At 47.0% G+C, this 11,596-nt stretch overlaps 1 pseudogene; it reads left to right on the forward strand.

The window, feature by feature from the left end:
• Positions 1–589: 589 nt before the first annotated feature.
• On the forward strand, positions 590–8,221 carry LOC139235302 (Ig heavy chain C region-like; annotated as a pseudogene).
• Positions 8,222–11,596: the final 3,375 nt, after the last annotated feature.

Here is an 11,596-nt window from a genome sequence, read left to right on the forward strand (position 1 = left end):
TCCAACCTGTCCCAAACGCTCCCAGGTTAGGTACTGCATTGGTTAGATACAGAGTTAATCTCCCTGTACGCTGTCCCATCAAACACTGCAGAACAGGTACAGAGTAAAGTTCCCCCTAGACTGTCCAGTCAAATGTTATTGAATGGGGAGCAGGCTCGAGGGGGTGGAGGAGTCCGAGTGGCCCACTCCTGCTCCTATTTCTCATGGTCTTCTGTACCCAGCATGCCCCGTGATGGAGAATGTGCCGCACCCAGACTGCAGGAGCTCAGTACGCAGGCGCGGGCCCTGGCTGTGTTTGGAGCATGCGCGGTGCGTGTAATGGCGGAGAAGACATGTTTTGGACAGGCTCCTCAGAAGTGCCCTTTTCAGTGGGACGGAGCGGAATAATGTACCAGCGGGGAGCCGGGAAGGCTTCATAAACAACCGGTGCCCGCCGCAAGCCCGGAATAATAACCGGAATATCGGCGGTTGCAGCTTCGGGGCTTTCTCCAGTCACAGGCCCAGGCTAACGGCGGCCATCTTGGTACAGGAAGGCAGGTTCAGCGCTCCGCCATTTTCCGCGGCCATCTTCGTACAGGAATAAAGTGAATGATGTCGGTGTCTGGAACTGAGCCGAGCCAGAGTCAGTACCTTCAGGGGAGGGGAACCAGTGAGTAGAACTGAACCCAGCCAGAGTCAGCACCTTCAGGGGAGGGGAACCAGTGAGTGTAGAACTGATGTTATATCTGTAACTAACTGTTACACACCCACCCCCCACACACACAACCTAACCGAGCCCCCCCCACATACACAACCTAACCGAGACCCCCCCCCCACACACACACAACCTAACCGAGATCCCCCCCCATACACAACCTAACCGAGACCCCCCCACACACACACAACCTAACCGAGACCCCCCCCACACACACACAACCTAACCGAGACGCCCCCCACACACACAACCTAACCGAGCCCCCCCCACACACGTGACCCCCGCTCCACATACACAACCTAACCGAGACCCCGCCCCCACACACACAACCTAACCGAGATTCCCCCCATACACAACCTAACCGAGACCCCCCCACACACACACAACCTAACCGAGACCCCCCCACACACACAACCTAACCGAGACCCCCCCACATACACAACCTAACCGAGACCCCCCCCCACACACACAACCTAACCGAGATTCCCCCCCATACACAACCTAACCGAGACCCCCCCACACACACACAACCTAACCATGACCCCCGCCCCACACACACAACCTAACCGAGAACCCCCCACACACATAACCTAACCGAGACCCCCCGACACACACAACCTAACCGTGACCCCCCCCACACACACAACCGAACCGTAACCATCCCCCCCCACTCAACCGAACCGAGACCCCCCCACACACAACCTAACCGAGACCCCACCCACACAACCTAACTGAGACCCCTCCCCCACACAACTTAACTGTGACCCTCCCCCACACAACCTAACCGAGACCCCCCCCACACACACAACCGAACCGAGCCCCCCCCACACACACAACCTAACCGAGACCCCCACACCACACACAACCTAACTGTGACCCTTCCCCATACAACCTAACCGAGACCTCCCCCACAAACAACCAAACCGTGACCCCCCCACACAAACGTAACCGAGACCCCCACACAAACAAACCAACCGTGACCCCCTCACAAACAACCCAACCGTGACCCCCCCACACACAACCTAACTGAGACCCCCCCAAAAACAACCTGAGAGCAGCCCCACAAACAACCTATCCATGACCCCCCCGCACACAAGCTAACCGAGACTCCCCCCATACACACACAACCTAACCGAGAACCCCCACACACAACCTAACCGAGACCCGCCCCCAAACACAACCTAACCGTGACCCCCCCCACATACAACCTAACTGTGACCCCCCCCACACACAACCTAACCGTGACCCCCCCCACACACAACCTAACCGAGACCCCCCACACACACACAACGTAACCATGACCCCCCCCCACACACACAACCTAACCGAGACCCCCCACACACATACAACCTAACCGAGACCCCCCACACACATACAACCTAACCGAGACCCCCCACACACATACAACCTAACCGAGACCCCCCACACACACACAACGTAACCATGACCCCCCCCCACACACACAACCTAACCGAGACCCCCCACACACATACAACCTAACCGTGACCCCCCCCACACACACAACCTAACCGTGACCCCCCCAGACACACAACCTAACCGTGACCCCCCCCCACACACACAACCTAACCGTGACCCCCCCAGACACACAACCTAACCATGACCCCCCCCCACACACACAACCTAACCGTGACCCCCCACACACAACCTAACCGTGACCCCCCCTACGCACACACAACCTAACCGAGACCCCCCCACACACAACATAACCGAGACCCCCCACACACACAACCTAACCAAGACCCCCCACACACAACCTAACCGTGACCCCCCACACACACAACCTAACCGTGACCCCCCACACACAACCTAACCGTGACCCCCCTACGCACACACAACCTAACCGAGACCCCCCCCACACACAACATAACCGAGACCCCCCCACACACAATCTAACCGAGACCCCCCCACACTCAATCTAACCGAGACCCCCCCCCACACAACCTAACCGAGACCCCCACCCCTCCCCCCCACACACACAACCTAACTGAGACCCCCCCCACACGCACACAACCTACATGAGACCCCCCCCCACACGCACACAACCGAACCGAGACCCCGCAGCAAGATGCAGTTGCACAAAAACAAAAATATATTTTTTTCAAAAAAATAAAATCGTCGATCCCAGCAAAACAAACGGCCCCAACAAACGGAGGTCATCATCACAAAAGTTCCTCGGAATCGAGGAAGACTTGCTTCCACTCTAAAAGTGAGTTCTCAGGTGACTGAGCTGTCCAATATGAGAACCACAGTCTCTGTCACAGGTGGGACAGGCAGTGGTTGAGGGAAAGGGTGGGTGGGACTGGTTTACCGCACGCTCCTCCCGCTGCCTGCGCTTGTTTTCTGCATGCTCTCGGCGATGAAACTGCAATTAAATAAAGGACCAGATGTGCTGATTGAGAAATAAATGCTGGCCAAAATAACAGGAACAGGTCTCTGCTCTTCGATTGTATGATCCCATAAAGGATTCTTTATTGAGGAGATGTATAAATGTTCTTGTTTTGTAATGTAATAGAGTTCGGGGATAGAGAGGTGTATTCCTGACCAGGGCATCGACAGGAACTGACGGAAGCTCAAATGCCCATGTAGTCATTCATGGGGAAATGGTGGAATTAGTTTATTCTGCTGTCAAATTTCGAGTTGTTTATTTCTTTTATAAGCACGGATTACAGAGTCTAACTTGTTCACTGGGCCATTCTTTCCCAGTAACACCGTCTCACCCCACCCTCTACGCCCTGCTCTCCTCCTGTGAACAACCCAGTACGGCTGTTTGGCGATGGACTACTCCCCCGACATCACCAGCCTTTTCTGGAAGAAAGATAAAGAACCGATCATCACTGGATTGAAGACCTACCCGCCAGTGCTCAACAAGAAGGGAACCTACACCCTGAGCAGCCAGTTAACCGAGTCAGAGGTGGGGAGCAGCACAATCTACTGCGAGGTTCGACGTTGTGGGTCGTTGTGGAACATCAGAATGCCAGGTTAGTGGTGTGGGATACAGGGCAAACTGAAAAGGTGAGAAATTATGTTCAACTTGTATGGAAACTTAGTTAGACCACACTTAGAATATTATGCACGGTTCTGGTCTCCATATCATACTTTGAATATTATGCACGGTTCTGGTCTGCATGTTACACTGTGGTCTCTGTAAATGCCAGGTTAGTGTTAGAATTACAGCAAAGAACCTGTTAAAACATAAGGACACTTTGCATTGTTTAATCATTTATTTTGCAAGCAATGGCAAGAATATGTCTTCTCTTGAAGATCCTGAATGGGACATCGTTCCTCCAACTGTTCTCCTCACGCTGTGTTCCACTGAACAAATCACCAACAGCAGATATGCAAGCGCCGTGTGTTCAATCATCGATTTCCGGCCAAAGTCACTGACCGTGAATTGGCTGAAGAGTGGACAACTCCTGGATTCGGGATTCATCACCTCTCCCGTCTTTGAGGTGAACGGGAACTTCTCGGCGTCCAGTCGGCTGATAGTCCCCGCCGAGGAATGGTTCACCGGCTCAGTCTACACCTGCCAGGTCACTCATGTAGGGGTCATGCAAAGCCATAACTTCAGCAGATCTCAGAGTAAGAGGCACAATCCCGGGAGGTTCATAAAAATATAGAAACATAGAAAATAGGTGCAGGAGTGGGCCATTCGTCCCTTCGAACCTGCACCACCATTCAATAAGATCATGGCTGATCATTCACCTCAGTACCCCTTTCCTGCTTTCTCTCCATACCTCTTGATCCCTTTAGCCGCAAGGACCATATCTAACTCCCTCTTGAATATGTCCAATGAACTGGCATCAACAACAACTCTGCGGCAGGGAATTCCACAGGTCAACAACTCTCTGAATGAAGAAGTTTCTCCTCATCTCAGTCCTAAATGGCTTACCCCTTATCCAGACCATTCTGAGCGCTGATCTCAGTCAGGACTTTTATTGGAATTAGTAAAAAGCACAGAACTATTCCTAATTTCCAATCATGCAGTTTGTGTATTCTTGCGATACAAACTTGCCTTTATACAGCGCTTTCAGCGACCACAGACTGAATCAAAGCGCTTTCCAGCCAATTAATTAAGTTGTGAAATGTGGTCACAGTTGTAATGTACAAAGTACAGCAGTCATTTAGTGCACATAAGCTCTCACAAACAGCAGTGTGATAATGACCAGATTTTCTTTGTTTCGTGATGTTTTTTGAGGGATTAATATTCCCAGGCCACCAGGGAGAACTCCTCTGCTTTTCATTGAAATAATTCCAGGGGATCTTTTACCTCCACCTGAGAGACCAGACGGATCCTCGGTTTAACACGTGATCTGACAGACGGTACCTCCGATAGTGCACCACACCCCCAGTACTGCACTGGGAGACTCAGCTTACATTTTGTGATCAAGTATCTGGAGTGGGAATTCAACCCACGATCTTCTGGTTCAGGATTCTTCATTGTTCAGGATTTATTAACCTCGCCAAAGAAGCTTTCCCCTGCTCTGATGTCAGGCAGTGAGTGAAGTGTCCTTAGTCTCAGGTTTATCCTGAGTTGGCTAATCATATACAGAGCGGCAGTAGGAGTCTGGAACCCATTCCTGCTAACTGTCCAGGAACCCTGCTAGAATGGGCATCTACCCTATTCAGAGCACTGAGCCCAATTCTGGGCTCCGCACCTCAGGAAGGATATACGTGGAGGCGCAAAACTGCAGCTTTACCCGAATTAAACCGGGGCTAATAATGTAAAATGATCAGGAGACGAGTATAGAATGTTAAGAGGGGATCCAATTGACATGTTTAAGTTGAGAAATGACATTGATCGAGCAGATATAGAAAAAATGTATTTGTTTTGTTGGGAGAGTCCAGAACAAGTAGCATAACTTTAAAATTAGAGTTAGGCCGTGCAGAGGTGATATCAGGAAGGATTTCTTCACAGGAAGAATAATGCAAGTCGGGATTTCCCTCCCCAAAAGCTGCTGACCCTGGGTTTCATTTGAAAATTTAAAAGCAGAGAATGAGAGATTTTTGTTAGGCAAGATTATCAAGGGTTACATAACCAAGGCGGGAAGATGGTGTTGAGTGTTGATCAGCCATGATCTAACTGGATGGTGGGACAGGATGGATGGGCTGAATGGCCTCCTCCTGTTCCTATGTTGCTATTAATGCCCTGGGATCATATTTCATTCCGACTCTCTCTCACTAGACATGATAAATGTTCAGTAATTACAGAAATTAACAAACTACCTCACATCATTACAAATGATGCCCAACCACAAAAGACTCCTTGGAACTCCATTCTCCCGACCTTGCACTTCTCCTCTGACGGGAGTTGTGACTGGTTCCTGCACATTTTCACCCCAACAAATGTCGCAGCAAGAGACCAGAAACTTAACTTTGTTTCCTGCAGCCCCAAAATTCCTGAAATGCATTTGACACTGGTTTTGAACCAGTATAATGCTGGTGTAGACCTCTTGAACTTCGGGCTATTCGGGCTTCAGCTATTATAACCAGCAGAGATGCATTTGGGTGAAAGGAACTATAGACGGGCGTAAAGGAGCAAGGGATTTCAGGAAGAGCACTATTCAGTGCCTAACACAATTGCGCCCCAATGTATTCCCATTTTACACCAGGTCTTTGCTTCAGAGCCCATTACAGGTGGCTCTGGCTGCAAATACACAGGAAATGTTACAGATCTCCTGGAATTGTTTCCAATTCATTGCCCTTCCAATAACGACGGTGTTTAAGCAACAGCGGGAGGTAGATATCTCAAAAGTGATTTGTTCCCCTTGAAAGAGTTAAAGCTAAATATTGGTGTCGTGATTCTGAAGATGTAGCTTTTCCTGACGTTCATTCCTGTTTCGCAGTGGATGTCCCATGCAGCGATTCAAAAATCACTCTTCGCCCACCGTCACTGGAACAGGTCCTACTGGAGGCGACGGTGACCTTAACCTGCATCGTGTCTGATGCTCCTTATGGGCTCACCGTATCCTGGACCTGAGAAAAGGAGGCTTTGAAATCAGAGATTGCCGTTCAACCGGGAGAGGATCCCAACAGCGTGATCAGCAACTTAAACATCTCGACACAAGACTGGCTGAGTGGGGATAAGTTCTACTGCATGGTGAGCCATCAGGATATGCCGACTCCTCTCAGAGATTCCATCCACAAGGAAAAGGGTGAGCAGGGAGATTGTTGCAATAAGTGAGACACTGCGATTATTTCCGGTGCATGTGCAAGGGCCAATTCATCATATAAAGTGTTTAATGGGCTACTCTGATCATTCAGTTTGGTAATTCCACGAACTCAGCACTCTGGGACCTGACATTATGCATTTTAGGGGAAAATGGATAAGTCCATGAGCAAGATAGAAATAGCAGAGTATGTGAGCTCAGAGGAGGCGTGTGTGCAGCATAAACACCGGCATAGTTGGCTAAATCTCCTCGTTCTGTGCAGTAAATTCTATGTCATTTTCCAGTCCAACCCTTCAAGATTTCAGAGAGAAAGATTACGTTCCCTCTGCTAAGGGATGGAAAACCAGAGAGGCCCCAGAGGGGAAAAGCAAAAGCGTTAAAATTGAATGCAGAGTCCATTTCTCTCACATCTAACCACCTGAAATTGGCTGAATTTGAATGGGGAAGTCTCACAGGCCACCCGGGAGAACGGGAGGATTCGAAGCCGAGTGAGGAGGTCTCGGATCGCGGGGGGTGGGTTAGGTAGGGACCCTGGATCCAGGGGCAATTGCCACCTGGGTGAAGCAGTCCCCGCCTCGCTGTAACTGCTGGTATTTACACAGTGTGTCAAACCGGACCAGCGACAGTTAAACACCAAATGGAGGTTAAAATAGAGGATTCCAGCCTCATTTAATTATATTACTCAAATATAATGTTACAACCGGGAGTGGGCGAGTTGAGGTCGGGATTCCGATTTTTAACAATTTAACCACCCTCTCGTCCACAACACACCCGCTGTATTCGATTGATATTCCCCCCCATTGTCTCTGGAACTGTCCAGTTCATTGGCCTTTATTGTAACTGTTCTACAGCGAAAGATCCACGGGAACTGGCCGTGTCTGTCCTCCTGCCTTCGGCAGAAGAAGTCTCCGCTCAGAGGTTGGTCAGCCTCACCTGCTTAGTGACAGGTTTCTCCCCCCGAGAGATCTTCGTCAAATGGACCGTCAATGACAAGCCGGTGGATTCCGGCAACTACAAGAACACCGAGGTGATGGCGGAGAACGGCAGCAGATCCTTCTTCATGTACAGCCTGCTATCCATTGCAGCCGAGGAGTGGGCCAGCGGCGCTTCTTATTCCTGTGTGGTGGGACATGAAGTGATTCCCTTGAAGATCATCAACAGAACCATCAATAAATCCAGTGGTAAACCCAGTTTTGTGAACATTTCCCTTGTTCTGATGGACACCGTCAATTCTTGTCAATGAGAATCTCTCGATTGCATTTCAGTTCTTAAATAAAAACCAATAAAGTGCTTTTCTCCCGAACGTGAGTTAAACACACAGCCGCTCAATTAATTATATTTCCTATTTTTGCCAATGTGAGGGCTGTTTATCTGAAGTAGGGTGTTTGCGAGTCTCGGGTCCAAGGCTTATGCAGCCAGCGCTCCCAGCTCAGATACAGCATGGGTTAGAGACTGGGTGAATGAAGTTTTCTCATTACAGGATTCCTGAAAGTAACTTCAGCAGAGAGAGAGTAAAGGGTAATTTTAACTCACTGTACCTCTCACACCCACCAGCGAGAGGGGAACGGGAAATGTGTAATTCACGTAACCCCCACTGCCCCTCCCGCAGGGAGATGGGAAGTGAACCACGCTCTTTTAAATGGACTAAGTTGCCATCAGTACAATGTCACATTCTAACCCATGGTCTAAAGATTTTAAACTTGCCATATGAATATTATATTCTGAAATAACTATTTATTCCGCGTAATATTTTTAAATAGTGTTGGGGGTGCAACAGTCCCTGTTAATTGTAAACTAACATGCTGAATTCAATGGGCCATATCTAAACTGGTGATTGTATCCTCTGTGGGTTTCTCACAGTTGTGTCCCTGATGTTTCTGACGCCCATCGGTTGAATTGTTGCAATCCTTCAGCTGACGTCACATTGCGTCTCACACAGAACACATTTACACAGAGCAGGGAGAATACATGTGAAAGTGAGTTTATCTGTGTTCATATATAAGTGTGTTGAAGATTTTGTGTAAGTGTGTGTGTTTTTGTGTAAGTGCACAATTACACATAAACACTCATAGACTTACATATAAAGACACACTAACACTCTGGCACATAATATTAAACATAACTAGAATATAATGGAAACCTTCATTGTCCAATCCAGTTATTGGTACTCTCTGAAACTTTGAACAATAGCAATAATACATGTCAATCCAAACACACACTTACACAACACATACTTACACACACTTACACACACATAGACACACACATCAATCCACACACATGTTTACAGAAAACACATTTACATACACTCACACACACACAAATACACACATAAATCCACACACACACTTACACAAAACACACTTACACACACATAAACATATACATCAATCTGCACAAACACACTTACACAAAACACATTTACACACATATCAACACATACAGCAATCCACACACACACTTACACAAAACACACTTACACACGCATAAACACTTACATCAATCCACACACACACTTACAAAACACACTTACACACACATAGACGCACACATCAATCCACACACACACAGTTACATAACACACTTACTCACACATACACACATACATCAATCCACACACACACACACACACTTACAAAAACACACTTACACACACACACACATAATTACACACATCAATCCACACACACACTTACACAAAACAACACACACAATTTTACCTGCAAATCCATTGTTACACATAAACACACACACGCTTACACCTAAACATGAACAAACACTGAGACATAGCCATACACTTACAGTGAAGCACTCACCTGAACACACTTCCACAAGCATGAACACGCATATAAATCCAAACACACACTGACACAAAACACACACACACAAACTTACATGTAAACACACTGTTACACAAAAACTCACACACACACACACACACTTACACCTAAACATAAACAAACACTTAGACTTAACCATACACATACAGTTACAGGGAAACACACACATGAACACACTTGCACACAAACATACACACACACATGCACACACAAACCCTTAGACATGAACATGCTTACACATAAATGTACACACACTCACCTGCACCAAATCGCACACTCACAATTACATATAAACACAAACACTTACATATAAACACACGCACTCTTACACAAAACATAAACAAAGACTTACACACACATACACAATCTTACAAATAAACACACGTACAACCCCACAGATCAACACCCTCACAGGGAAACACAAACACGGACTAATCCAGAACAAGAGATATAGTGATATACAGTGATATAAACACTAAAGAGCACAAACAAAAACGAAGAACGTAGAACTAAATTGCAGTTTTTGGATGGACAATGTATCCAACGCTTGGCCTGAAAAATAATTCCTGATACCATAACATCTCACATTTCACTATTCTGGCCTTTCACATACACTGGATCAATGTAGTTGTTGCAAACTGACACAAGTTATTTATGTTCAGAGCATTGCCGTAACAAATAAAAAAAAGGTTATAACTCACAACTGGTCTCTTACAAAGCCTCCTTGGCAGCCTCCAACTAAATAACTACCTTAACCTATCCAGCTGCAAACTTGCCTTGATGTTTCATCACATTATTCCTGAGTGATAGATCATAGCAAAGTCATTCAAAATCAATTAGCCTCTGACATGGAAGAAGAACTATCATATTTTCCAAAACGGACTATAGCTGGATCATAAAGGAAGAGCGGCTGTGGAGTGAGGAACAGAGAGAGATTGCTGAGAGTGATTAACTTAACACAAGATATACATTGACAGTTAAATTAGAGAGCAAACTAATACCTTAAGGGAAAGAAAAGAGAACATAAAATAATAGTATGATACCCAGAATTAATAAACGATCTGAATATATTTCCTTCCCTACATCCCCGTAGATTCCTCAGACCACATGTGGAGTGAAGAGTATGAGGACGAGAACAGCAACATCTGGACAACAGCTTCCACATTCATCATCCTGTTCTTCCTGAGCATTTCCTACAGCGCCGCCGTCACTCTGGTGAAGGTGGGAAGATTCAATCCGCTCACACTTCCATCTGACTGAAGCGGTTTGATAAATCTCTGGATGTTTCATTAATAAAAACCCTGAGATAAATGCCCCAGACCACTAAATCTTGGCTTCATTCTTTTATCCCACTTTTACAGCTCAAGTGATGGTCTGAATTTCGGCCGCATTGGATTTTCTTCATCTGTTTATCATCTCTGTGCCCCTAAAAATAAACTATGTCCTTTTGGTGATTCTCAGAATAAAGTGCCTTTAATTAATAGATCCGAATCGGTAGCTGAGAAATATATACCTGGGATTTCCGTCTTTCTGTTTGAAATGTGTGCGATAATTGTGGCTGTAATGTAACTGTGTCTCAGAGTTTCACTGTGCCTTGAATATTTCATGTGTAAATAAGTAACTTTTTTCATTCCTATTCACAATTGTTCCCTTCCCTTTATGCTGAGCCCCTGTTCTCTCTCTCTGGTGTCTGTCACAGTTGTGCAGATATCTGGCAGCTCCGCCATAAGAACATAAGAAATAGGAGCAGGAGTAGGCCCTATGGCCCCTTGGGTCTGCTCCACCATTCAATAAGATCACGGCTGATCATCGAACACAACTCCACTTTCCCGCCCGATAGCCATATCCCTTGCTTCTCCTAGAGTCCAAAAATC

The sequence above is a fragment of the Pristiophorus japonicus genome, chromosome 23 (assembly GCF_044704955.1).
Source record: "Pristiophorus japonicus isolate sPriJap1 chromosome 23, sPriJap1.hap1, whole genome shotgun sequence".
NCBI lineage: Eukaryota > Metazoa > Chordata > Chondrichthyes > Pristiophoridae > Pristiophorus > Pristiophorus japonicus.